Genomic DNA, 25,677 nt, shown 5'->3' on the forward strand with positions numbered 1-25,677 from the left:
GGAAAGTTGTTTTTCTCCAAGAGGGAAAAAGCTAGGAGGCTGAAACTCTGCAGGTGTGTAGGGTACAATCCACCCTACAAAGGGGTAGGGCAATCCTGGTTCTGGCTTAACTGCCAGTTTCAGTATGACCGTTTATTGTTTTTAGCTTTCCCTATGCATTTCAAGCATGTTTCTGCATAGAGAAAAATACCTGTGGAAAGTTGTTTTTCTCCAAGAGGGAAAAAGCTAGGAGGCTGAAACTCTGCAGGTGTGTAGGGTACAATCCACCCTACAAAGGGGTAGGGCAATCCTGGTTCTGGCTTAACTGCCAGTTTCAGTATGACCGTTTATTGTTTTTAGCTTTTCCTATGCATTTCAAGCATGTTTCTGCATAGAGAAAAATACCTGTGGAAAGTTGTTTTTCTCCAAGAGGGAAAAAGCTAGGAGGCTGAAACTCTGCAGGTGTGTAGGGTACAATCCACCCTACAAAGGGGTAGGGCAATCCTGGTTCTGGCTTAACTGCCAGTTTCAGTATGACCGTTTATTGTTTTAGCTTTCCTATGCATTTCAAGCATGTTTCTGCATAGAGAAAAATACCTGTGGAAAGTTGTTTTTCTCCAAGAGGGAAAAAGCTAGGAGGCTGAAACTCTGCAGGTGTGTAGGGTACAATCCACCCTACAAAGGGGTAGGGCAATCCTGGTTCTGGCTTAACTGCCAGTTTCAGTATGACCGTTTATTGTTTTTAGCTTTCCTATGCATTTCAAGCATGTTTCTGCATAGAGAAAAATACCTGTGGAAAGTTGTTTTTCTCCAAGAGGGAAAAAGCTAGGAGGCTGAAACTCTGCAGGTGTGTAGGGTACAATCCACCCTACAAAGGGGTAGGGCAATCCTGGTTCTGGCTTAACTGCCAGTTTCAGTATGACCGTTTATTGTTTTTAGCTTTCCTATGCATTTCAAGCATGTTTCTGCATAGAGAAAAATACCTGTGGAAAGTTGTTTTTCTCCAAGAGGGAAAAAGCTAGGAGGCTGAAACTCTGCAGGTGTGTAGGGTACAATCCACCCTACAAAGGGGTAGGGCAATCCTGGTTCTGGCTTAACTGCCAGTTTCAGTATGACCGTTTATTGTTTTAGCTTTCCCTATGCATTTCAAGCATGTTTCTGCATAGAGAAAAAATACCTGTGGAAAGTTGTTTTTCTCCAAGAGGGAAAAAGCTAGGAGGCTGAAACTCTGCAGGTGTGTAGGGTACAATCCACCCTACAAAGGGGTAGGGCAATCCTGGTTCTGGCTTAACTGCCAGTTTCAGTATGACCGTTTATTGTTTTAGCTTTCCCTATGCATTTCAAGCATGTTTCTGCATAGAGAAAAATACCTGTGGAAAGTTGTTTTTCTCCAAGAGGGAAAAAGCTAGGAGGCTGAAACTCTGCAGGTGTGTAGGGTACAATCCACCCTACAAAGGGGTAGGGCAATCCTGGTTCTGGCTTAACTGCCAGTTTCAGTATGACCGTTTATTGTTTTAGCTTTCCTATGCATTTCAAGCATGTTTCTGCATAGAGAAAAAATACCTGTGGAAAGTTGTTTTTCTCCAAGAGGGAAAAAGCTAGGAGGCTGAAACTCTGCAGGTGTGTAGGGTACAATCCACCCTACAAAGGGGTAGGGCAATCCTGGTTCTGGCTTAACTGCCAGTTTCAGTATGACCGTTTATTGTTTTAGCTTTCCCTATGCATTTCAAGCATGTTTCTGCATAGAGAAAAAATACCTGTGGAAAGTTGTTTTTCTCCAAGAGGGAAAAAGCTAGGAGGCTGAAACTCTGCAGGTGTGTAGGGTACAATCCACCCTACAAAGGGGTAGGGCAATCCTGGTTCTGGCTTAACTGCCAGTTTCAGTATGACCGTTTATTGTTTTTAGCTTTCCTATGCATTTCAAGCATGTTTCTGCATAGAGAAAAATACCTGTGGAAAGTTGTTTTTCTCCAAGAGGGAAAAAGCTAGGAGGCTGAAACTCTGCAGGTGTGTAGGGTACAATCCACCCTACAAAGGGGTAGGGCAATCCTGGTTCTGGCTTAACTGCCAGTTTCAGTATGACCGTTTATTGTTTTTAGCTTTCCTATGCATTTCAAGCATGTTTCTGCATAGAGAAAAATACCTGTGGAAAGTTGTTTTTCTCCAAGAGGGAAAAAGCTAGGAGGCTGAAACTCTGCAGGTGTGTAGGGTACAATCCACCCTACAAAGGGGTAGGGCAATCCTGGTTCTGGCTTAACTGCCAGTTTCAGTATGACCGTTTATTGTTTTAGCTTTCCCTATGCATTTCAAGCATGTTTCTGCATAGAGAAAAAATACCTGTGGAAAGTTGTTTTTCTCCAAGAGGGAAAAAGCTAGGAGGCTGAAACTCTGCAGGTGTGTAGGGTACAATCCACCCTACAAAGGGGTAGGGCAATCCTGGTTCTGGCTTAACTGCCAGTTTCAGTATGACCGTTTATTGTTTTAGCTTTCCTATGCATTTCAAGCATGTTTCTGCATAGAGAAAAATACCTGTGGAAAGTTGTTTTTCTCCAAGAGGGAAAAAGCTAGGAGGCTGAAACTCTGCAGGTGTGTAGGGTACAATCCACCCTACAAAGGGGTAGGGCAATCCTGGTTCTGGCTTAACTGCCAGTTTCAGTATGACCGTTTATTGTTTTAGCTTTCCTATGCATTTCAAGCATGTTTCTGCATAGAGAAAAATACCTGTGGAAAGTTGTTTTTCTCCAAGAGGGAAAAAGCTAGGAGGCTGAAACTCTGCAGGTGTGTAGGGTACAATCCACCCTACAAAGGGGTAGGGCAATCCTGGTTCTGGCTTAACTGCCAGTTTCAGTATGACCGTTTATTGTTTTAGCTTTCCTATGCATTTCAAGCATGTTTCTGCATAGAGAAAAATACCTGTGGAAAGTTGTTTTTCTCCAAGAGGGAAAAAGCTAGGAGGCTGAAACTCTGCAGGTGTGTAGGGTACAATCCACCCTACAAAGGGGTAGGGCAATCCTGGTTCTGGCTTAACTGCCAGTTTCAGTATGACCGTTTATTGTTTTAGCTTTCCCTATGCATTTCAAGCATGTTTCTGCATAGAGAAAAATACCTGTGGAAAGTTGTTTTTCTCCAAGAGGGAAAAAGCTAGGAGGCTGAAACTCTGCAGGTGTGTAGGGTACAATCCACCCTACAAAGGGGTAGGGCAATCCTGGTTCTGGCTTAACTGCCAGTTTCAGTATGACCGTTTATTGTTTTAGCTTTCCCTATGCATTTCAAGCATGTTTCTGCATAGAGAAAAATACCTGTGGAAAGTTGTTTTTCTCCAAGAGGGAAAAAGCTAGGAGGCTGAAACTCTGCAGGTGTGTAGGGTACAATCCACCCTACAAAGGGGTAGGGCAATCCTGGTTCTGGCTTAACTGCCAGTTTCAGTATGACCGTTTATTGTTTTAGCTTTCCCTATGCATTTCAAGCATGTTTCTGCATAGAGAAAAATACCTGTGGAAAGTTGTTTTTCTCCAAGAGGGAAAAAGCTAGGAGGCTGAAACTCTGCAGGTGTGTAGGGTACAATCCACCCTACAAAGGGGTAGGGCAATCCTGGTTCTGGCTTAACTGCCAGTTTCAGTATGACCGTTTATTGTTTTAGCTTTCCCTATGCATTTCAAGCATGTTTCTGCATAGAGAAAAATACCTGTGGAAAGTTGTTTTTCTCCAAGAGGGAAAAAGCTAGGAGGCTGAAACTCTGCAGGTGTGTAGGGTACAATCCACCCTACAAAGGGGTAGGGCAATCCTGGTTCTGGCTTAACTGCCAGTTTCAGTATGACCGTTTATTGTTTTTAGCTTTCCTATGCATTTCAAGCATGTTTCTGCATAGAGAAAAATACCTGTGGAAAGTTGTTTTCTCCAAGAGGGAAAAAGCTAGGAGGCTGAAACTCTGCAGGTGTGTAGGGTACAATCCACCCTACAAAGGGGTAGGGCAATCCTGGTTCTGGCTTAACTGCCAGTTTCAGTATGACCGTTTATTGTTTTTAGCTTTCCTATGCATTTCAAGCATGTTTCTGCATAGAGAAAAATACCTGTGGAAAGTTGTTTTTCTCCAAGAGGGAAAAAGCTAGGAGGCTGAAACTCTGCAGGTGTGTAGGGTACAATCCACCCTACAAAGGGGTAGGGCAATCCTGGTTCTGGCTTAACTGCCAGTTTCAGTATGACCGTTTATTGTTTTAGCTTTCCCTATGCATTTCAAGCATGTTTCTGCATAGAGAAAAATACCTGTGGAAAGTTGTTTTTCTCCAAGAGGGAAAAAGCTAGGAGGCTGAAACTCTGCAGGTGTGTAGGGTACAATCCACCCTACAAAGGGGTAGGGCAATCCTGGTTCTGGCTTAACTGCCAGTTTCAGTATGACCGTTTATTGTTTTAGCTTTCCCTATGCATTTCAAGCATGTTTCTGCATAGAGAAAAATACCTGTGGAAAGTTGTTTTTCTCCAAGAGGGAAAAAGCTAGGAGGCTGAAACTCTGCAGGTGTGTAGGGTACAATCCACCCTACAAAGGGGTAGGGCAATCCTGGTTCTGGCTTAACTGCCAGTTTCAGTATGACCGTTTATTGTTTTAGCTTTCCCTATGCATTTCAAGCATGTTTCTGCATAGAGAAAAATACCTGTGGAAAGTTGTTTTTCTCCAAGAGGGAAAAAGCTAGGAGGCTGAAACTCTGCAGGTGTGTAGGGTACAATCCACCCTACAAAGGGGTAGGGCAATCCTGGTTCTGGCTTAACTGCCAGTTTCAGTATGACCGTTTATTGTTTTAGCTTTCCTATGCATTTCAAGCATGTTTCTGCATAGAGAAAAAATACCTGTGGAAAGTTGTTTTTCTCCAAGAGGGAAAAAGCTAGGAGGCTGAAACTCTGCAGGTGTGTAGGGTACAATCCACCCTACAAAGGGGTAGGGCAATCCTGGTTCTGGCTTAACTGCCAGTTTCAGTATGACCGTTTATTGTTTTAGCTTTCCCTATGCATTTCAAGCATGTTTCTGCATAGAGAAAAATACCTGTGGAAAGTTGTTTTTCTCCAAGAGGGAAAAAGCTAGGAGGCTGAAACTCTGCAGGTGTGTAGGGTACAATCCACCCTACAAAGGGGTAGGGCAATCCTGGTTCTGGCTTAACTGCCAGTTTCAGTATGACCGTTTATTGTTTTAGCTTTCCCTATGCATTTCAAGCATGTTTCTGCATAGAGAAAAATACCTGTGGAAAGTTGTTTTTCTCCAAGAGGGAAAAAGCTAGGAGGCTGAAACTCTGCAGGTGTGTAGGGTACAATCCACCCTACAAAGGGGTAGGGCAATCCTGGTTCTGGCTTAACTGCCAGTTTCAGTATGACCGTTTATTGTTTTTAGCTTTCCTATGCATTTCAAGCATGTTTCTGCATAGAGAAAAATACCTGTGGAAAGTTGTTTTTCTCCAAGAGGGAAAAAGCTAGGAGGCTGAAACTCTGCAGGTGTGTAGGGTACAATCCACCCTACAAAGGGGTAGGGCAATCCTGGTTCTGGCTTAACTGCCAGTTTCAGTATGACCGTTTATTGTTTTAGCTTTTTCTATGCATTTCAAGCATGTTTCTGCATAGAGAAAAAATACCTGTGGAAAGTTGTTTTTCTCCAAGAGGGAAAAAGCTAGGAGGCTGAAACTCTGCAGGTGTGTAGGGTACAATCCACCCTACAAAGGGGTAGGGCAATCCTGGTTCTGGCTTAACTGCCAGTTTCAGTATGACCGTTTATTGTTTTAGCTTTCCCTATGCATTTCAAGCATGTTTCTGCATAGAGAAAAATACCTGTGGAAAGTTGTTTTTCTCCAAGAGGGAAAAAGCTAGGAGGCTGAAACTCTGCAGGTGTGTAGGGTACAATCCACCCTACAAAGGGGTAGGGCAATCCTGGTTCTGGCTTAACTGCCAGTTTCAGTATGACCGTTTATTGTTTTAGCTTTCCCTATGCATTTCAAGCATGTTTCTGCATAGAGAAAAATACCTGTGGAAAGTTGTTTTTCTCCAAGAGGGAAAAAGCTAGGAGGCTGAAACTCTGCAGGTGTGTAGGGTACAATCCACCCTACAAAGGGGTAGGGCAATCCTGGTTCTGGCTTAACTGCCAGTTTCAGTATGACCGTTTATTGTTTTTAGCTTTCCCTATGCATTTCAAGCATGTTTCTGCATAGAGAAAAAATACCTGTGGAAAGTTGTTTTTCTCCAAGAGGGAAAAAGCTAGGAGGCTGAAACTCTGCAGGTGTGTAGGGTACAATCCACCCTACAAAGGGGTAGGGCAATCCTGGTTCTGGCTTAACTGCCAGTTTCAGTATGACCGTTTATTGTTTTTAGCTTTCCCTATGCATTTCAAGCATGTTTCTGCATAGAGAAAAATACCTGTGGAAAGTTGTTTTTCTCCAAGAGGGAAAAAGCTAGGAGGCTGAAACTCTGCAGGTGTGTAGGGTACAATCCACCCTACAAAGGGGTAGGGCAATCCTGGTTCTGGCTTAACTGCCAGTTTCAGTATGACCGTTTATTGTTTTAGCTTTCCTATGCATTTCAAGCATGTTTCTGCATAGAGAAAAATACCTGTGGAAAGTTGTTTTTCTCCAAGAGGGAAAAAGCTAGGAGGCTGAAACTCTGCAGGTGTGTAGGGTACAATCCACCCTACAAAGGGGTAGGGCAATCCTGGTTCTGGCTTAACTGCCAGTTTCAGTATGACCGTTTATTGTTTTAGCTTCCCTATGCATTTCAAGCATGTTTCTGCATAGAGAAAAAATACCTGTGGAAAGTTGTTTTTCTCCAAGAGGGAAAAAGCTAGGAGGCTGAAACTCTGCAGGTGTGTAGGGTACAATCCACCCTACAAAGGGGTAGGGCAATCCTGGTTCTGGCTTAACTGCCAGTTTCAGTATGACCGTTTATTGTTTTAGCTTTCCCTATGCATTTCAAGCATGTTTCTGCATAGAGAAAAATACCTGTGGAAAGTTGTTTTTCTCCAAGAGGGAAAAAGCTAGGAGGCTGAAACTCTGCAGGTGTGTAGGGTACAATCCACCCTACAAAGGGGTAGGGCAATCCTGGTTCTGGCTTAACTGCCAGTTTCAGTATGACCGTTTATTGTTTTAGCTTTCCCTATGCATTTCAAGCATGTTTCTGCATAGAGAAAAATACCTGTGGAAAGTTGTTTTTCTCCAAGAGGGAAAAAGCTAGGAGGCTGAAACTCTGCAGGTGTGTAGGGTACAATCCACCCTACAAAGGGGTAGGGCAATCCTGGTTCTGGCTTAACTGCCAGTTTCAGTATGACCGTTTATTGTTTTAGCTTTCCCTATGCATTTCAAGCATGTTTCTGCATAGAGAAAAATACCTGTGGAAAGTTGTTTTTCTCCAAGAGGGAAAAAGCTAGGAGGCTGAAACTCTGCAGGTGTGTAGGGTACAATCCACCCTACAAAGGGGTAGGGCAATCCTGGTTCTGGCTTAACTGCCAGTTTCAGTATGACCGTTTATTGTTTTTAGCTTTCCTATGCATTTCAAGCATGTTTCTGCATAGAGAAAAATACCTGTGGAAAGTTGTTTTTCTCCAAGAGGGAAAAAGCTAGGAGGCTGAAACTCTGCAGGTGTGTAGGGTACAATCCACCCTACAAAGGGGTAGGGCAATCCTGGTTCTGGCTTAACTGCCAGTTTCAGTATGACCGTTTATTGTTTTAGCTTTCCCTATGCATTTCAAGCATGTTTCTGCATAGAGAAAAATACCTGTGGAAAGTTGTTTTTCTCCAAGAGGGAAAAAGCTAGGAGGCTGAAACTCTGCAGGTGTGTAGGGTACAATCCACCCTACAAAGGGGTAGGGCAATCCTGGTTCTGGCTTAACTGCCAGTTTCAGTATGACCGTTTATTGTTTTTAGCTTTCACTATGCATTTCAAGCATGTTTCTGCATAGAGAAAAATACCTGTGGAAAGTTGTTTTTCTCCAAGAGGGAAAAAGCTAGGAGGCTGAAACTCTGCAGGTGTGTAGGGTACAATCCACCCTACAAAGGGGTAGGGCAATCCTGGTTCTGGCTTAACTGCCAGTTTCAGTATGACCGTTTATTGTTTTTAGCTTTCCCTATGCATTTCAAGCATGTTTCTGCATAGAGAAAAATACCTGTGGAAAGTTGTTTTTCTCCAAGAGGGAAAAAGCTAGGAGGCTGAAACTCTGCAGGTGTGTAGGGTACAATCCACCCTACAAAGGGGTAGGGCAATCCTGGTTCTGGCTTAACTGCCAGTTTCAGTATGACCGTTTATTGTTTTTGCTTTCCCATGCATTTCAAGCATGTTTCTGCATAGAGAAAAATACCTGTGGAAAGTTGTTTTTCTCCAAGAGGGAAAAAGCTAGGAGGCTGAAACTCTGCAGGTGTGTAGGGTACAATCCACCCTACAAAGGGGTAGGGCAATCCTGGTTCTGGCTTAACTGCCAGTTTCAGTATGACCGTTTATTGTTTTAGCTTTCCCTATGCATTTCAAGCATGTTTCTGCATAGAGAAAAATACCTGTGGAAAGTTGTTTTTCTCCAAGAGGGAAAAAGCTAGGAGGCTGAAACTCTGCAGGTGTGTAGGGTACAATCCACCCTACAAAGGGGTAGGGCAATCCTGGTTCTGGCTTAACTGCCAGTTTCAGTATGACCGTTTATTGTTTTTAGCTTTCCCTATGCATTTCAAGCATGTTTCTGCATAGAGAAAAATACCTGTGGAAAGTTGTTTTTCTCCAAGAGGGAAAAAGCTAGGAGGCTGAAACTCTGCAGGTGTGTAGGGTACAATCCACCCTACAAAGGGGTAGGGCAATCCTGGTTCTGGCTTAACTGCCAGTTTCAGTATGACCGTTTATTGTTTTAGCTTTCCCTATGCATTTCAAGCATGTTTCTGCATAGAGAAAAAATACCTGTGGAAAGTTGTTTTTCTCCAAGAGGGAAAAAGCTAGGAGGCTGAAACTCTGCAGGTGTGTAGGGTACAATCCACCCTACAAAGGGGTAGGGCAATCCTGGTTCTGGCTTAACTGCCAGTTTCAGTATGACCGTTTATTGTTTTAGCTTTCCCTATGCATTTCAAGCATGTTTCTGCATAGAGAAAAATACCTGTGGAAAGTTGTTTTTCTCCAAGAGGGAAAAAGCTAGGAGGCTGAAACTCTGCAGGTGTGTAGGGTACAATCCACCCTACAAAGGGGTAGGGCAATCCTGGTTCTGGCTTAACTGCCAGTTTCAGTATGACCGTTTATTGTTTTAGCTTTCCCTATGCATTTCAAGCATGTTTCTGCATAGAGAAAAATACCTGTGGAAAGTTGTTTTTCTCCAAGAGGGAAAAAGCTAGGAGGCTGAAACTCTGCAGGTGTGTAGGGTACAATCCACCCTACAAAGGGGTAGGGCAATCCTGGTTCTGGCTTAACTGCCAGTTTCAGTATGACCGTTTATTGTTTTAGCTTTCCCTATGCATTTCAAGCATGTTTCTGCATAGAGAAAAATACCTGTGGAAAGTTGTTTTTCTCCAAGAGGGAAAAAGCTAGGAGGCTGAAACTCTGCAGGTGTGTAGGGTACAATCCACCCTACAAAGGGGTAGGGCAATCCTGGTTCTGGCTTAACTGCCAGTTTCAGTATGACCGTTTATTGTTTTAGCTTTCCCTATGCATTTCAAGCATGTTTCTGCATAGAGAAAAATACCTGTGGAAAGTTGTTTTTCTCCAAGAGGGAAAAAGCTAGGAGGCTGAAACTCTGCAGGTGTGTAGGGTACAATCCACCCTACAAAGGGGTAGGGCAATCCTGGTTCTGGCTTAACTGCCAGTTTCAGTATGACCGTTTATTGCCTTTAGCTTTCCCTATGCATTTCAAGCATGTTTCTGCATAGAGAAAAAATACCTGTGGAAAGTTGTTTTTCTCCAAGAGGGAAAAAGCTAGGAGGCTGAAACTCTGCAGGTGTGTAGGGTACAATCCACCCTACAAAGGGGTAGGGCAATCCTGGTTCTGGCTTAACTGCCAGTTTCAGTATGACCGTTTATTGTTTTTAGCTTTCCTATGCATTTCAAGCATGTTTCTGCATAGAGAAAAATACCTGTGGAAAGTTGTTTTTCTCCAAGAGGGAAAAAGCTAGGAGGCTGAAACTCTGCAGGTGTGTAGGGTACAATCCACCCTACAAAGGGGTAGGGCAATCCTGGTTCTGGCTTAACTGCCAGTTTCAGTATGACCGTTTATTGTTTTAGCTTTCCCTATGCATTTCAAGCATGTTTCTGCATAGAGAAAAATACCTGTGGAAAGTTGTTTTTCTCCAAGAGGGAAAAAGCTAGGAGGCTGAAACTCTGCAGGTGTGTAGGGTACAATCCACCCTACAAAGGGGTAGGGCAATCCTGGTTCTGGCTTAACTGCCAGTTTCAGTATGACCGTTTATTGTTTTTAGCTTTCCTATGCATTTCAAGCATGTTTCTGCATAGAGAAAAATACCTGTGGAAAGTTGTTTTTCTCCAAGAGGGAAAAAGCTAGGAGGCTGAAACTCTGCAGGTGTGTAGGGTACAATCCACCCTACAAAGGGGTAGGGCAATCCTGGTTCTGGCTTAACTGCCAGTTTCAGTATGACCGTTTATTGTTTTAGCTTTCCCTATGCATTTCAAGCATGTTTCTGCATAGAGAAAAATACCTGTGGAAAGTTGTTTTTCTCCAAGAGGGAAAAAGCTAGGAGGCTGAAACTCTGCAGGTGTGTAGGGTACAATCCACCCTACAAAGGGGTAGGGCAATCCTGGTTCTGGCTTAACTGCCAGTTTCAGTATGACCGTTTATTGTTTTAGCTTTCCCTATGCATTTCAAGCATGTTTCTGCATAGAGAAAAATACCTGTGGAAAGTTGTTTTTCTCCAAGAGGGAAAAAGCTAGGAGGCTGAAACTCTGCAGGTGTGTAGGGTACAATCCACCCTACAAAGGGGTAGGGCAATCCTGGTTCTGGCTTAACTGCCAGTTTCAGTATGACCGTTTATTGTTTTTAGCTTTCACTATGCATTTCAAGCATGTTTCTGCATAGAGAAAAATACCTGTGGAAAGTTGTTTTTCTCCAAGAGGGAAAAAGCTAGGAGGCTGAAACTCTGCAGGTGTGTAGGGTACAATCCACCCTACAAAGGGGTAGGGCAATCCTGGTTCTGGCTTAACTGCCAGTTTCAGTATGACCGTTTATTGTTTTTAGCTTTCCCTATGCATTTCAAGCATGTTTCTGCATAGAGAAAAATACCTGTGGAAAGTTGTTTTTCTCCAAGAGGGAAAAAGCTAGGAGGCTGAAACTCTGCAGGTGTGTAGGGTACAATCCACCCTACAAAGGGGTAGGGCAATCCTGGTTCTGGCTTAACTGCCAGTTTCAGTATGACCGTTTATTGTTTTTAGCTTTCCATATGCATTTCAAGCATGTTTCTGCATAGAGAAAAATACCTGTGGAAAGTTGTTTTTCTCCAAGAGGGAAAAAGCTAGGAGGCTGAAACTCTGCAGGTGTGTAGGGTACAATCCACCCTACAAAGGGGTAGGGCAATCCTGGTTCTGGCTTAACTGCCAGTTTCAGTATGACCGTTTATTGTTTTTAGCTTTCCTATGCATTTCAAGCATGTTTCTGCATAGAGAAAAATACCTGTGGAAAGTTGTTTTTCTCCAAGAGGGAAAAAGCTAGGAGGCTGAAACTCTGCAGGTGTGTAGGGTACAATCCACCCTACAAAGGGGTAGGGCAATCCTGGTTCTGGCTTAACTGCCAGTTTCAGTATGACCGTTTATTGTTTTTAGCTTTCCCTATGCATTTCAAGCATGTTTCTGCAGAGAGAAAAAATACCTGTGGAAAGTTGTTTTTCTCCAAGAGGGAAAAAGCTAGGAGGCTGAAACTCTGCAGGTGTGTAGGGTACAATCCACCCTACAAAGGGGTAGGGCAATCCTGGTTCTGGCTTAACTGCCAGTTTCAGTATAACCGTTTATTGTTTATAGCTTTCACTATGCATTTCAAGCATGTTTTTGCATAGAGAAAAAATACCTGTGGAAAGTTGTTTTTCTCCAAGAGGAAAAAGCTAGGAGGCTGAAACTCTGCAGGTGTGTAGGGTACAATCCACCCTACAAAGGGGTAGGGCAATCCTGGTTCTGGCTTAACTGCCAGTTTCAGTATGACCGTTTATTGTTTTTAGCTTTCTTTTTGCATTTCAAGCATATTTCTGCACAGACAAAAATACCTGTGGAAAGTTGTTTTTCTCCAAGAGGGAAAAAGCTAGGAGGCTGAAACTCTGCAGGTGTGTAGGGTACAATCCACCCTACAAAGGGGTAGGGCAATCCTGGTTCTGGCTTAACTGCCAGTTTCAGTATGACCGTTTATTGTTTTAGCTTTCCCTATGCATTTCAAGCATGTTTTTGCATAGAGAAAAATACCTGTGGAAAGTTGTTTTTCTCCAAGAGGGAAAAAGCTAGGAGGCTGAAACTCTGCAGGTGTGTAGGGTACAATCCACCCTACAAAGGGGTAGGGCAATCCTGGTTCTGGCTTAACTGCCAGTTTCAGTATGACCGTTTATTGTTTTTAGCTTTCCCTATGCATTTCAAGCATGTTTCTGCATAGAGAAAAATACCTGTGGAAAGTTGTTTTTCTCCAAGAGGGAAAAAGCTAGGAGGCTGAAACTCTGCAGGTGTGTAGGGTACAATCCACCCTACAAAGGGGTAGGGCAATCCTGGTTCTGGCTTAACTGCCAGTTTCAGTATGACCGTTTATTGTTTTTAGCTTTCCTATGCATTTCAAGCATGTTTCTGCATAGAGAAAAATACCTGTGGAAAGTTGTTTTTCTCCAAGAGGGAAAAAGCTAGGAGGCTGAAACTCTGCAGGTGTGTAGGGTACAATCCACCCTACAAAGGGGTAGGGCAATCCTGGTTCTGGCTTAACTGCCAGTTTCAGTATGACCGTTTATTGTTTTTAGCTTTTCCTATGCATTTCAAGCATGTTTCTGCATAGAGAAAAATACCTGTGGAAAGTTGTTTTTCTCCAAGAGGGAAAAAGCTAGGAGGCTGAAACTCTGCAGGTGTGTAGGGTACAATCCACCCTACAAAGGGGTAGGGCAATCCTGGTTCTGGCTTAACTGCCAGTTTCAGTATGACCGTTTATTGTTTTTAGCTTTCCTATGCATTTCAAGCATGTTTCTGCATAGAGAAAAAATACCTGTGGAAAGTTGTTTTTCTCCAAGAGGGAAAAAGCTAGGAGGCTGAAACTCTGCAGGTGTGTAGGGTACAATCCACCCTACAAAGGGGTAGGGCAATCCTGGTTCTGGCTTAACTGCCAGTTTCAGTATGACCGTTTATTGTTTTAGCTTTCCCTATGCATTTCAAGCATGTTTCTGCATAGAGAAAAAATACCTGTGGAAAGTTGTTTTTCTCCAAGAGGGAAAAAGCTAGGAGGCTGAAACTCTGCAGGTGTGTAGGGTACAATCCACCCTACAAAGGGGTAGGGCAATCCTGGTTCTGGCTTAACTGCCAGTTTCAGTATGACCGTTTATTGTTTTTAGCTTTCCTATGCATTTCAAGCATGTTTCTGCATAGAGAAAAAATACCTGTGGAAAGTTGTTTTTCTCCAAGAGGGAAAAAGCTAGGAGGCTGAAACTCTGCAGGTGTGTAGGGTACAATCCACCCTACAAAGGGGTAGGGCAATCCTGGTTCTGGCTTAACTGCCAGTTTCAGTATGACCGTTTATTGTTTTAGCTTTCCCTATGCATTTCAAGCATGTTTCTGCATAGAGAAAAAATACCTGTGGAAAGTTGTTTTTCTCCAAGAGGGAAAAAGCTAGGAGGCTGAAACTCTGCAGGTGTGTAGGGTACAATCCACCCTACAAAGGGGTAGGGCAATCCTGGTTCTGGCTTAACTGCCAGTTTCAGTATGACCGTTTATTGTTTTTAGCTTTCCCTATGCATTTCAAGCATGTTTCTGCATAGAGAAAAATACCTGTGGAAAGTTGTTTTTCTCCAAGAGGGAAAAAGCTAGGAGGCTGAAACTCTGCAGGTGTGTAGGGTACAATCCACCCTACAAAGGGGTAGGGCAATCCTGGTTCTGGCTTAACTGCCAGTTTCAGTATGACCGTTTATTGTTTTTAGCTTTCCCTATTTATTTATTTATTTATTTTACATTTGTTGACCGGGATAGTCTGTCTGGATACATATCCATTTTCAGCGGAGGCCCGGGGAGAAAAGCTCCACATTGACAGTAGTTACATTCATGTTAGACAGGGTACATATATATTCAATTGATTATAATACATAGAGCAGAAGAAAAAACAATCGAGTATATGCAATAATAATTGGAAAAAACTTCTTCATAATGATAGTAACAGAGCAATGAACAAATTGTTAAACCTTAGGTATTCCATTGACATAGTGATTGAGAGAGTGAGGGGTTAGTCTGGTTTGGAACACTGGCAGAGCCATTGGGTTTTAAAATGGAGGAATAGATTTTTCTTGAATTTGCTTTGGGAGGTGACATTGGTGAGTTGGGGAGGAAGGGAGTTCCATATTTTACCAATGGAATTGGCAAACAGAGAGTCACCCCCTGAGTTACTGGATTTGACCATTTGTACAAGTAGCCTATTTGATGAGCGCAGACTAATTAGGTTTGAATAGGGGGAGATTAAGTTACTCAGCGCAGGAATGGTGTCAGGTTGAGTGAAAATTTTGAATGCAACTATTAGTTGGTTCTGCTGGAGTAGATTTGGTAGTTCTATCCATCCAAGGTTATGTAGGTGGATGCAATGATGGGTTTTATTGGGCAGGCCAGTAGCAAATCTAGCAATGTGATTATAACAACAAGTAAGTTTGTTTAGCTCAGATTTGTAAAGGTTAGTGAGTATGGGAGAGGCATACAAGAGGGAGGAGAGGAGATGTGACCGGGCAATGGCCACTTTTGCCCTGGGAGTCAGAAAGGATTTTATCCTATATAGGGAGCCCAGTTTCCTATTAACTGCTTTAACAGTTTGGTTGATGTGTAGGTCAAATCTAAGTTTATTGTCAATGGTAACGCCCAGGAGCTTAGTATTTGTGTCCGGGGTAATAATGGTCCCGGATTTGGATTGAATAGCAAAGGGTATTGGGGTAGGTTTATGGGTGGGATGGAAAAGTAATAGTTTGGTTTTCTTTGGGTTGAGGATCAGATGACGACCTGACAACCAGTTTTCTACCCCGCACTGACCAAAGGCAGGTAAAACAATAGATATTTTGGCTCTGTTTGTTTCTTTGGGGGTAGCTCAAGAAGAGTTCTAATTGTGAGCCAGTCGTCAGATTAGGTGGTGTACTGCTGTATTAGGAAGCTAGTACGCAAGTTTAGGAGGGGGGTTACTAAAAGTATTAACAGGTTCCAGTATTTGAGAAAACAAATAGACCTTGTCTGTAATTTTAGTTTCGTAGACCAGGTCTCAGCTTTCAGCTCACGTAAAGTTTTCCTCCTGTGGGCACGTCCTGGTGAGGGTGGCTAGGGGATATTAGAGGGTAGAACCTTGTCCGTAATTTTAGTTACATATATATATATATATATATATATATATATATATATATATATATAACTTGTATCCATGATTCATGTGTACGTACACTGTATGGGGTCCTTGTGTTTTATTGGGGACTTCAACACTCTATTACAATTACACCTCACATCTGGGCTTACTGCTGTACTCCAGTTCACATATTTATGTTATGTAGTGGGTTATAGAACACATGACTGTATACTGATTCCTTTCACAGGTTCATAGGTTCATAGGTGGGTACTAAGCTGTCTGCCTGAAGGCATTTATAAGCCTAGCCAGAATGTGTTGGCTTTCGCCATCCCCTTAGTTCCCTGTGCCTCTGTCCAGCAGAGCCACTGAAGTGATCCCCGAGGTAAACTTTCTGTTTCCCATCCACTCGTCAAGGTTTCTTTTGAAGAGTGTTAGTAAGGAGCTCTGCCTAATGTTGATTGGGATCTTGTTCCAAAGCATGGGAAGTCTCTGAGACAGGAATCTACCCCTCCAGCACATCCTATTTATTGTTGTGGTGAGGTTTAGATCCCTAGAGCGTGTGGCTCGAGGGGATAAGGTTTTCTTTAGGTGCAGCATGTCCATCAATTCTGGGTTGGACATGGTCTTGTATGTCAGGCACAGATCACCTCTGAGCAGGTGGTATGCAACCGAGTACAACTGGAGTTTCTTCAGTCAAGCTGTATAGGGCATCCATTTGAGGTCATTGATCCTCTTGGTGAGGTACTTCTGTGGTCTTTCCAGCTGTTGCAGGTGTCTTGTAAGGTACATCCCAAATGGGGCATTGTACTCTAAGATGGGTCTGATGAGTAATGAGTAGAGGGGCACAGTGACCTCTTTTGATCTGGATGCGAACCCTTTTGTGATTAGGTGGGCCACGTAGAAGGATTTTCTAACCAATTTGGTAATGTGATTATCAAAGGTGAGATTATTATCTGCTTGGGTCCCCAGATCCCTTATTATGTCTTTCGTATTTAGGGGACTGCCACCTAAGTGGTAGTTTGTGGGTACTTTGTTTTTTCCAAAGGGGATGACTATACACTTTTTGGCATTTAGCTTGAGGCCATGATTTTGACACCAGGTATCTGTCTCAATGAGACCCTTTTGGAGGATGTCTGTGTCAGCTGGAGAGTCAATTATAGCCTTCAGTTTGCAGTCATCTGCGAACTTGGTCAGCCATAGTCCTCCTGTGTTTGCCTGTACCTCTGAGAAGTATATGCCGAACACGAGGGGTCCTTGGACTGAGCCCTGGGGAACACCACTTGTAACCAGTTTAGAGATGGACATAGCTCCCGTAACTCTCACCATGTGGGTTCTGTCCATGAGCCAGTTGGCAACCCATCTTGTGATGTAGGGGTTTATATTCAGGCTGGTGAGTTTGTCTATAATACCAGAATGGGGAATGGTGTCAAAGGCCTTAGTGAGGTCTAGGTAGGCTGTGTGTACCACCTTTCCCTCATCTATAGCCTTGGTAACTGTCTCAAAGAAGTCCACCAGGTTTAGAAGGCATGATCTGCCCTTAACAAAGCCAAACTGGGTAGGGTCCAGTGTTTGGAGGTTCCCAATGTCTCTGTTAATGAGTTCCATGATGATGCACTCCATAGCCTTGCAGACCAAGCTAGTCAGGCTTATAGGGCGATAGTTCCCGGGGTCTGTTGTGGCTCCACCTTTGTGGAGCGGAATTACCATTGTTGTGCGCCACTCTATGAGTATGTAGCCTGTGGAGAGGCTGAGTTTGAACAGTGTGTTTAGGTGAGGGGTTAGTTCATCTTTGAGCTCGTGTAGGATGCAGCCTGGGACACTGTCTGGTCCCACTGATGCTGAGTTTTTGGCTTTGGAGAGGGCTGTTTTAACTGGAGTGTCTGTGATTTCAGGGACTCTACATTCTTCTGGTATGGTTATGGGCCCTTTTGGGGATGAGTGGGGGGTGAAGTTTGCTCTGATCCTGTCTGTCAGGATGTTGGCAATATCAGTTGGTTCAGTGTATTTTGTGATATTCTGCACTAACTTCGAGCAGATCTGAGCATTGCCACTTAGATTCTTGACATAGCTAAAGAATACCTTGTGGTTATCTTTGGAATCCTTGGCAATTTTTCTTTCAAAGCTCATCTTGGATGATTTTATGAGGGATCATAGTTTCTTGCTGATACTGATCAGGGATGTCTTCCTTTCTTTGGATTTTACTCTTTTCTGTACTAGTTTCCTCCTTCTATTGTATCGCTTGTTTATGGCAGGAGTCCACCAAACTGGTTTCCTTTTCTTGGAGGAGTAAGTCTTGGTTTTGTTTGGAATGGCACAATCCATGCATTCTTGTAGCTGCCCGTAGAATGCATTAGTAAAGAATTTTGCAGTTTGGACAGTGTTATCCTTCAGCATGGGGGCTTTGAATCTTTCCACCTCAGTCTTAAGTAACGTGAAGTTTGCTTTTGAACATTTTTTCAAGGTGGCTTTCTTGTCCGGGGGTGGGGGCGGACTATGAATATCCAAAGTGATTTGTTTATGGTCAAATCTATGCTGTTGGTGATGACCAGGTCCAATATGTTGTCACCTCTGGATGTCAGTTTAATTTTACTATAGTGAAGATTTGTTTGGTGATACCTCATTCTTATGTCCTGCTGTCATGGCTTGGTGGTTAACTCCTGTGACTATAGTGTATAGGATCCTGGGTTCAAAATCTGCAAGGCTGTTTATTTTGTTTCTGGGCTGAACAAGGGCCATTGGATACAGAGTGATTAAGGCACTTTTGAGCAGTTGTGAGCAGGTTTACATGGGTTTGTGCGAGGGTAAGCAATGCTGACCTCTGGATAAATATGCTTACAGAGAGTTAGCTTCAGTATTGCTTAACCTGTGTGTGCATTGCTTACCCCTTCGCAAACAGGCTTAAACCCGCTTGCTAGTGCTTAAATATGCTTACTACTGCTTATTGGTGCTTACACTTGCTTACTAGTGCCTACTCCCAGTTACAACCGCACTGATTTAGACAGTAATATCTAATGATTCTTGGGAAGGAGGGGGATTTGGAAGCTGTATGGGGTTATCATTCATTACACATTTTACCTTCCATTTGTATCCATAATTCCTGTGTACATATACTGTATGGGGCACATGTAATTATCTGTGGACTTTGCAACATTATGACACTGACACCTCAACTCTGCATTTAATGCAGTACTCCAGTTCACAAATATATGTTATTTAGTAGGTTATACAACTGAAATATTAGTCATAACGTGATTTGACATGGAAAATGGAATGTGCTACAGTGGGACTCAAACTGGGAATGCCTGCTTGTACGGCAAATGCTCTGCCAACTACACTATTGCTATAGTGCTTCATTTGCATATATCTTCCTTGTTATCCTCTTCAGCCATTTAAGCTGCATTAACCGTAGCTATGTGATGGGCAAACCTATGGTTAGCTTTAATCAGGGGTATGTGGACATCTATGAGAAGTTTCACTCATTCTTTTGGCCTTTCTGCTGTTCTTCATTGCGGGGGCATGTATATTCTGAGAGCTCTGCTCTCAGACATGCCCCCTGCACTCTTACATGCTCCATGTAAGATTAGGAGCTCAGGCAGTGCGCCTTCATTAATTCATGCACCTTCATTAATGATATGCATGGCATGCTGCCTTCCTGCTCCTAAACGGCCACTTCTGTGCAGGATTAAGCTAGTCCTGCACAGAAGATTACTAAATCTGGGGGATGGTTTAAAGTGTCTGAGAGTAGTCAGGCAGTGCAAGGTTTTAGTGCCTTCCATGCCTTTAGACCAGTAGCTGCACAGACAAGGGCTAAAGATGATGTGCTGGAATTCCTCCATGTGCAGATCACCATGCATAAAATCCCATACCATATCCTAGCCAGATCTAGGTCACCCTCCATGTCTCAAGACTTATGTCAGCAATCTTAACCTTTCATCAGGTATTATGTCTTACTGAAGGTGTGCAAGGCATTTCTGAGAGTTACATTACTAATCAGGCATCCATTCAGTGAATTAGTACCTCTTGGGAGCTTCTATTTTATGCTAGAACTGTTAAGTCTTCCTTTTATGAGCTAGCTTCCAGGACAGAAGGAAAATACCTTTCTAGAAAAACCCTCTTTCTGGTAGTTATTTCATGGAAAAGGATGGTTTTATAATGCTAGACTTTGTGTGTTACCCCTGTTTCTGGTAATCAGATTTGAATCATGTGCTCATCCATCCTGCTTTTTTCCTGAACTGTTATAATATACAGGACTATGTACTGTGTTATGTGCATATATGTATGCAATTGAGATTATACTTGGATCAAAGTCAGTTAGAAAAGATGTTTGCCTCCTGTACTGCCAAAAGAATGATAACCAAAGTATCTAAGATCTTTCCATGTAGGAGGCAATCAGAATTTATAACATTTTGTTATACCAAATCTGTCTGCAGCATATTCCAGTAGAGCAGTTTCTACATCCCAGGCATTCTTGAGAAATTCATCCCTGGACTATATTTGTGCAGCTGGTACATTGGTTTCTCAGAACAATTTTGCAAGACTCTTTTAGCTGGATGTGCTCCTCAGGTGTAGGTCTTCCTTCATGTTTGCAATTATATGAGGTGCACTTTCATGTTTCCACCAAGGGGTATGAAGTAGGCATCTGTCCTAATAGTATGAAGAGGTTGAAACAGACCTTGTCTGATAGTTTTGTACTTGCCATAATGATAAATATGTGTATTTATGATTCATTAACTTCAACATAGCCACCCTCCTTCCCTCTGTCTGGCAGACATGGTCTGTAGAGGATGACCTTTACTTGTGTACCTTTACGTGTTCTTGTCATTCTTATTTGTCTTGCTCATGGTCCACTCTTGAGTGGTGTACTTAAAATCTGAAGAGTAGAAATTGTGTGGAACATTATTAGTAAGGGGGAGCAGTTAGAGCTTGAAAAAGTTTCATTTGCTATGCTGACTCCTAGTTTCAGTCCTAACCATTTGAAAAGAATAAATGTCTATGCATCTATAAGGTTGTGGCAAGAAGGTAACTTAAGATTACTCAGACTTCAGGTCACACAGCCAATCATCCTGTACCCAGGGAAAACCAGTGCACTAGTTGACAAGTTAAGCAGGTCCAATCTTCAGCCATATGAGTGGTCTGTCAATCAGACAGTGGCTTTCATGATTTTTAGCTACTACAGCCAGCTTTTCTTAGATGTTTTTGCAACCCCAGCAAACCCCTGTGGAGAGACACACTGGGTCATACTTATCCCCAGGTCTCCTTTATGCTCTTCCTTCAACAAGGAAATTATATAGAAATGTGTGGAAAAGAATCTCCATCTGGGCCTCTGCCAAGGGCCTGGATTCTTTTTTACCCCTTCGCTATCAATTATTGACTTTATCATAGATCTTTTTCATGCTGGAGCTACTATTTCACCATCAAAATTTAGTTGGCAGCTATCTTGAATGCTTACGTTGGTGAAGGCCAGATGCCTTTTGCTTCCTTAAAACTGTCTATGGCATTGTTGTGCGATACTTTTCCACCCTTGTCTTCCTCTAAGGTATCCTTTTCCACCTTGGAATTATACTATATTACTCCAGGCCATGAAAAAAAAAACTTTTGAAAATGCAGTTAGCACAGTTGGAAAAAACTATTTTCTTCAAGGCTATTACCTCAGCAAGGAGGATCTCAGAACTGCAAGCCTTGTATTATAAACCACCACATTTAGTCTTTTGTAAAGACAGTGTCTGTCCAAACAATCCTAAGTTCCTTCCTAAATTTGCTTCTGATGTTGTTTTAAATCAGGCTGTTTATCTCCTGGTGTTCCTCCTTAATTTGTCAAACAAGGATGAATATCTCCCGCATTTGTTGGACTTTCATCGTCACTTATGTTTCTATTTACAAAATATCAAGAACTTCAGAAAATCTGACTGTTTTTCTCTCCTTTTGTAAAGTTAAATTGAGAACCAGTATCTCCATGGTCTTGCTGTCCAGGTGATCGTCCGATTGTATTATGCTTGTCTACATAGCCAAGGGTCTGTCACTGCCTAACAAACCTAAAGCTCATACAACTAGAGTGAGGTAGCCTCTACAGGTTTCTTCTCTAGAGTCCCTCTTGATATCTGTCCTGCAGCTATTTGGTTTGCATTGCACACACATATCTCTAATTGCAAGCTGGACTTGCAGTGTAGGCTTAGGGCTTCATTTGACTGCATCATCTTTTGGAACATTCTTCCTTGAATCCTTCTAGGATTTGTGGTAGCTGGGAACTCTGCCACAGAAGTTAAAACAGATGAAAAAGATGACATTGGATGCAAAAGTTATGTACTTAACATAGACCTTCCTTGCCTCAATCGCCCTGCCAAATTGCCACTATCTTGGGCTCTTGATTGAACATACTGGACCTGCCTGGAGCCTTGTCTTACTTAACAGTCCTTTGCTGTTTTGTTGTCATTTCACCCTTTTCTGCTTGTGTCATTTAAGCAGGAGTATTTTGTATAGACAGGCAAACTCAGTCTGAGGAACTGTGATGGGGAGGATCCTGAGCCTTGGATCCATCAGATACAGTTGAATGAGATAAACTTAATAGTTGAGACAGACGGAAAACAGCACGGATCTAGCATTATGGTGAGCATAAAACTTCTGTTTTACTTTTACTGACAAACTAAATAAATGTAACTTTTTATATAACTTTTTCTGAGTAGGCCTTTAGAAAATTGTGTTTAGTAGCTGAAGTATGTGTATGAAGTTTTTAAGGTGAAAACATTATTTTTAGACGTATATATATATATATATATATATATATATATATATATATATATATATATATATATACTTCTATTTTACTGATTTCTACTGCTAACTGTACCTGGTTTTCAGACTTCATTCTTAGTTTTACCATGGGACATATCAGTGCCTTGGTTCTTCTTTCTTGCAACCACAAAAAGATCAAAACTTCTAGACTGATACTGCCCCTTCAGCTGGCTACTAATTTGCCTCAGCCACAGATGGATGTCACTGCTGTGACCATTTCTGTTCTGAGGAACCAGAAATGGCTGCAAATGGATGCCTTTGCTGTGGCTATTCTTTATTCCTCAGACCACACATCACCTTCCTTGATTTCCCTTGGTGTATTCCCTTCAGCCACCGTGGACTTGTAGGTAAGACACATTCTGTACAACACTTGGTGTGTCCTTAATGGACATGGGAGTACCACTCTTGGTGATCTCTGAGGAAGCATCAGGGAATGCTTCCCTGCCTAGCCAGACTGGGATCCTTTTACCCTACTTCAAGTGCAACAGTTTTTTAAAGGGGCTTTGCATATCATTTCGCATAGAAGGCAGGTAGCCTTTATTTTTGTACTGGAAAAATGTATAGTTTCCTTCCAAATGTGCTCACCAAGCTATTTGTAGTTCTTATTTTGAAAACAGCATTAATTATGGCTCTTACTTCTGTAAGATGAATATATGATTTATAGGCTGCTAGGGTGAGTCCTCTCTATCTCATCTTTCACAGGGATAGGGTAGCATTGAGAAGGTTGTTTCAGAGTTTACATTGTGACAGGCAATTCATCTCTCATTTTCTTCCCAGAACAAAAAAAAAAAAAAAAAAAGAGGACGAAGGAGGAAAGAATTATTTACACTCTGCTTATTCACAGGCAAGACAGATACTATTTTGACTTGACAAATAGCCTTCATGACTTCTGATCAACTGTTTATTTCTTATGAAGTTTAAAAAAAGGAACAATCAGTGTCAAAACAGTTTCTAATGGTTTTCCCATACTATTGCTTTTTGTTATTCTCATCATAACAAGACACTTCCAGGAAAAGTCAGAATGCACTCTACCAGGACTTTGGTTACCTTAATGGCTTTTTGGAAAGGGATTGACTCTAAATATATACTAGAACCAGCAAGGTTTTCATCTGTAAACAGCTTTAAGAAGCACTACAAACTATTTATTTCTTTATTTTATTTTATTTTACATTTGTTTACCTGGAAAGTCTGACTCGACGCACGTCCTTTTTCAGTGGAGGCCCAGGGAGAAAAGCTTTACATAATGGAAAATGTAAACATTTATATGTAAGAAAAATAGTAATATGCATGTAATTACAGAGCAGTAGTTAAGTGTAAACATTTACATATAAAAGAAAAAAAATAGTAATATGCATGTAATTACAGAGCAGTAGTTAAGTGTAAACATTTACATATAAAAGAAAAAAATAGTAATATGCATGTAATTACAGAGCAGTACTTAAGTGTAAATATTTACATATAAAAGAAAAAAATAGTAATATCCATGTAATTACAGAGCAGTAGTTAAGTGTAAACATTTACATATAAAAGAAAAAAATAGTAATATGCATGTAATTACAGAGCAGTACTTACGTGTAAACATTTACATATAAAAGAAAAAAATAGCAAAATGCATGCAATTGCAGAGAAGTACTAAAGTATATGTTCTCATAAGTATATACAACATATGCATATAGTACACATATTTATGTGCAGTAATTACAGTCAGATAACATATATAATAATTACAAATTGCTAGATAAGAGAGCTATATACTTAATTAGTAAACAGAGGGAGTTTACATTCAGTTCTGGTAAAATAGGAAGCAAAGCAGGAAAAATGTTTTGTGTGGGTTTTGGGTGAGAGCTGATGTTTATTAAGGGGTATTGCATGAGCGTAGACAATATTTAAACAGGTACATTTTAAGGTTATTTTTAAAGTGGAGTAGATTAGTAACAGTGGTTATTTCAGAAGGGACTTTATTCCAGTTTTTGGCAATATAGTTAGAGTAGAGGGAGTCATCTGCAGCATTGTTGACTTTAACTGTTGTCAATAGAATTTTATTTCTTGAACGTAGATTGCAGTTATTGGAATAAGGGAGTAGGAGATTTTGGAGGGAAGGGATCTTCTCTGGGTGGTTTAGAATTTTCTGGGCTGTAGTGAGTTGGTTATAGAATAGTAGCTGGGGATGTTCTAACCAGTTAAGTTTGAGTGCTATGCAGTGGTGTGACCTAAATCGAGAATTGTCTGTGCAAACCTGACAATTTTGTTATAACATGATTCTAGTTTAGCTAAGTCTGATTTCTGTAGGTTGATGAGAATTGGTGAGGGATAAAGAAGAGTTGAAATGAGATGTGTTTGATCAAAGGTTGCTTTTGTATGAGATATTGTTTGGTTTTGTACAGGGTGTCCAGCTTTTTGTGCATTTCTTTATTGTTTGTGAAATATGAATATAAAATCTTAAATTGCTGTCGGTAACTACTACCAGTGACTTAGTGTGGATCATGGGTGAGATGGTGGTGTTGTTCAAGGACAAAATGTTGAAAGTGGGAGAGGCAAAGTGTGCTTTGTGGGTTGAAAAATCATGAGCTTAGTTTTGTTGGGGTTTAGTATTAGCTGAGAATTAGATAGCCATGTCTCAACCTTTGAGAAAGAGTCTTGTGATATTAGTTGTAGTTGTTGTAGAGATGAAGCTGCACATATTAGTGTGAAATCATCAGTGTACTGAATGACAGAAGCATGCTGTGTTGAAGTGTAAAGTTTGTTAGTAAATAGTGACATTAGTAGGGGACCCAGGATTGATCCTTGAGGTACTCGTATGGTAACAGGCAGAAGAGAAGAGATGTTTTGTTGCCATTGCATGGCTTGTGATCGGTTGGCTATATAGTTTTGGGACCATGCAATAGTAGCTGGACTTAGATTCAAGTCAGTTAGTACACTGATCAGTTTGCTTTGTGAAACCATATCAAAGACTTTTGAAAGGTCAAGAAATATAGAGGAGTTACATTTTTGATGATTTCTATGAACATTAACAGTATCGGTGAAGGACATTAGAGCAGTGGTAGTGTTGTGGTAGGGGTGAAATGCATAGGGAGGAGTGGCGGATGTGTAGTGCTACAGTTTTTTTAAAAAACTAAAATTGTTTTGGTAAATTATTTATTGAACTGGGTGGCTAAGTCATCTGTATTGGAGGTAGTGGTTGGGGAGGGTGTGCTGGCATTGCCTGGTAGGAGAATCTTACTGATAGCTGACCAGAACTTTTCTGGGTTGTTGTGATGCATGGTTTGGATGTTATGCTGATACTTAATCTTGTCTAGTTTGACTTCTCTTTCTGCCTTATTTCTGAGCTCACATTATGTCTGTTTGGCAGCTTCATTTGTGATATTGAGGGATTGTGCCCATGCTTTATCTCTTAATATTAGAAGTGCCCTGGTTTACTTAGCCATGGGGCATACTTG

Source organism: Protopterus annectens, chromosome 7.part0, assembly GCF_019279795.1.
Source record: "Protopterus annectens isolate FY-2018-M chromosome 7.part0, PAN1.0, whole genome shotgun sequence".
NCBI classification, from domain to species: domain Eukaryota; kingdom Metazoa; phylum Chordata; order Ceratodontiformes; family Protopteridae; genus Protopterus; species Protopterus annectens.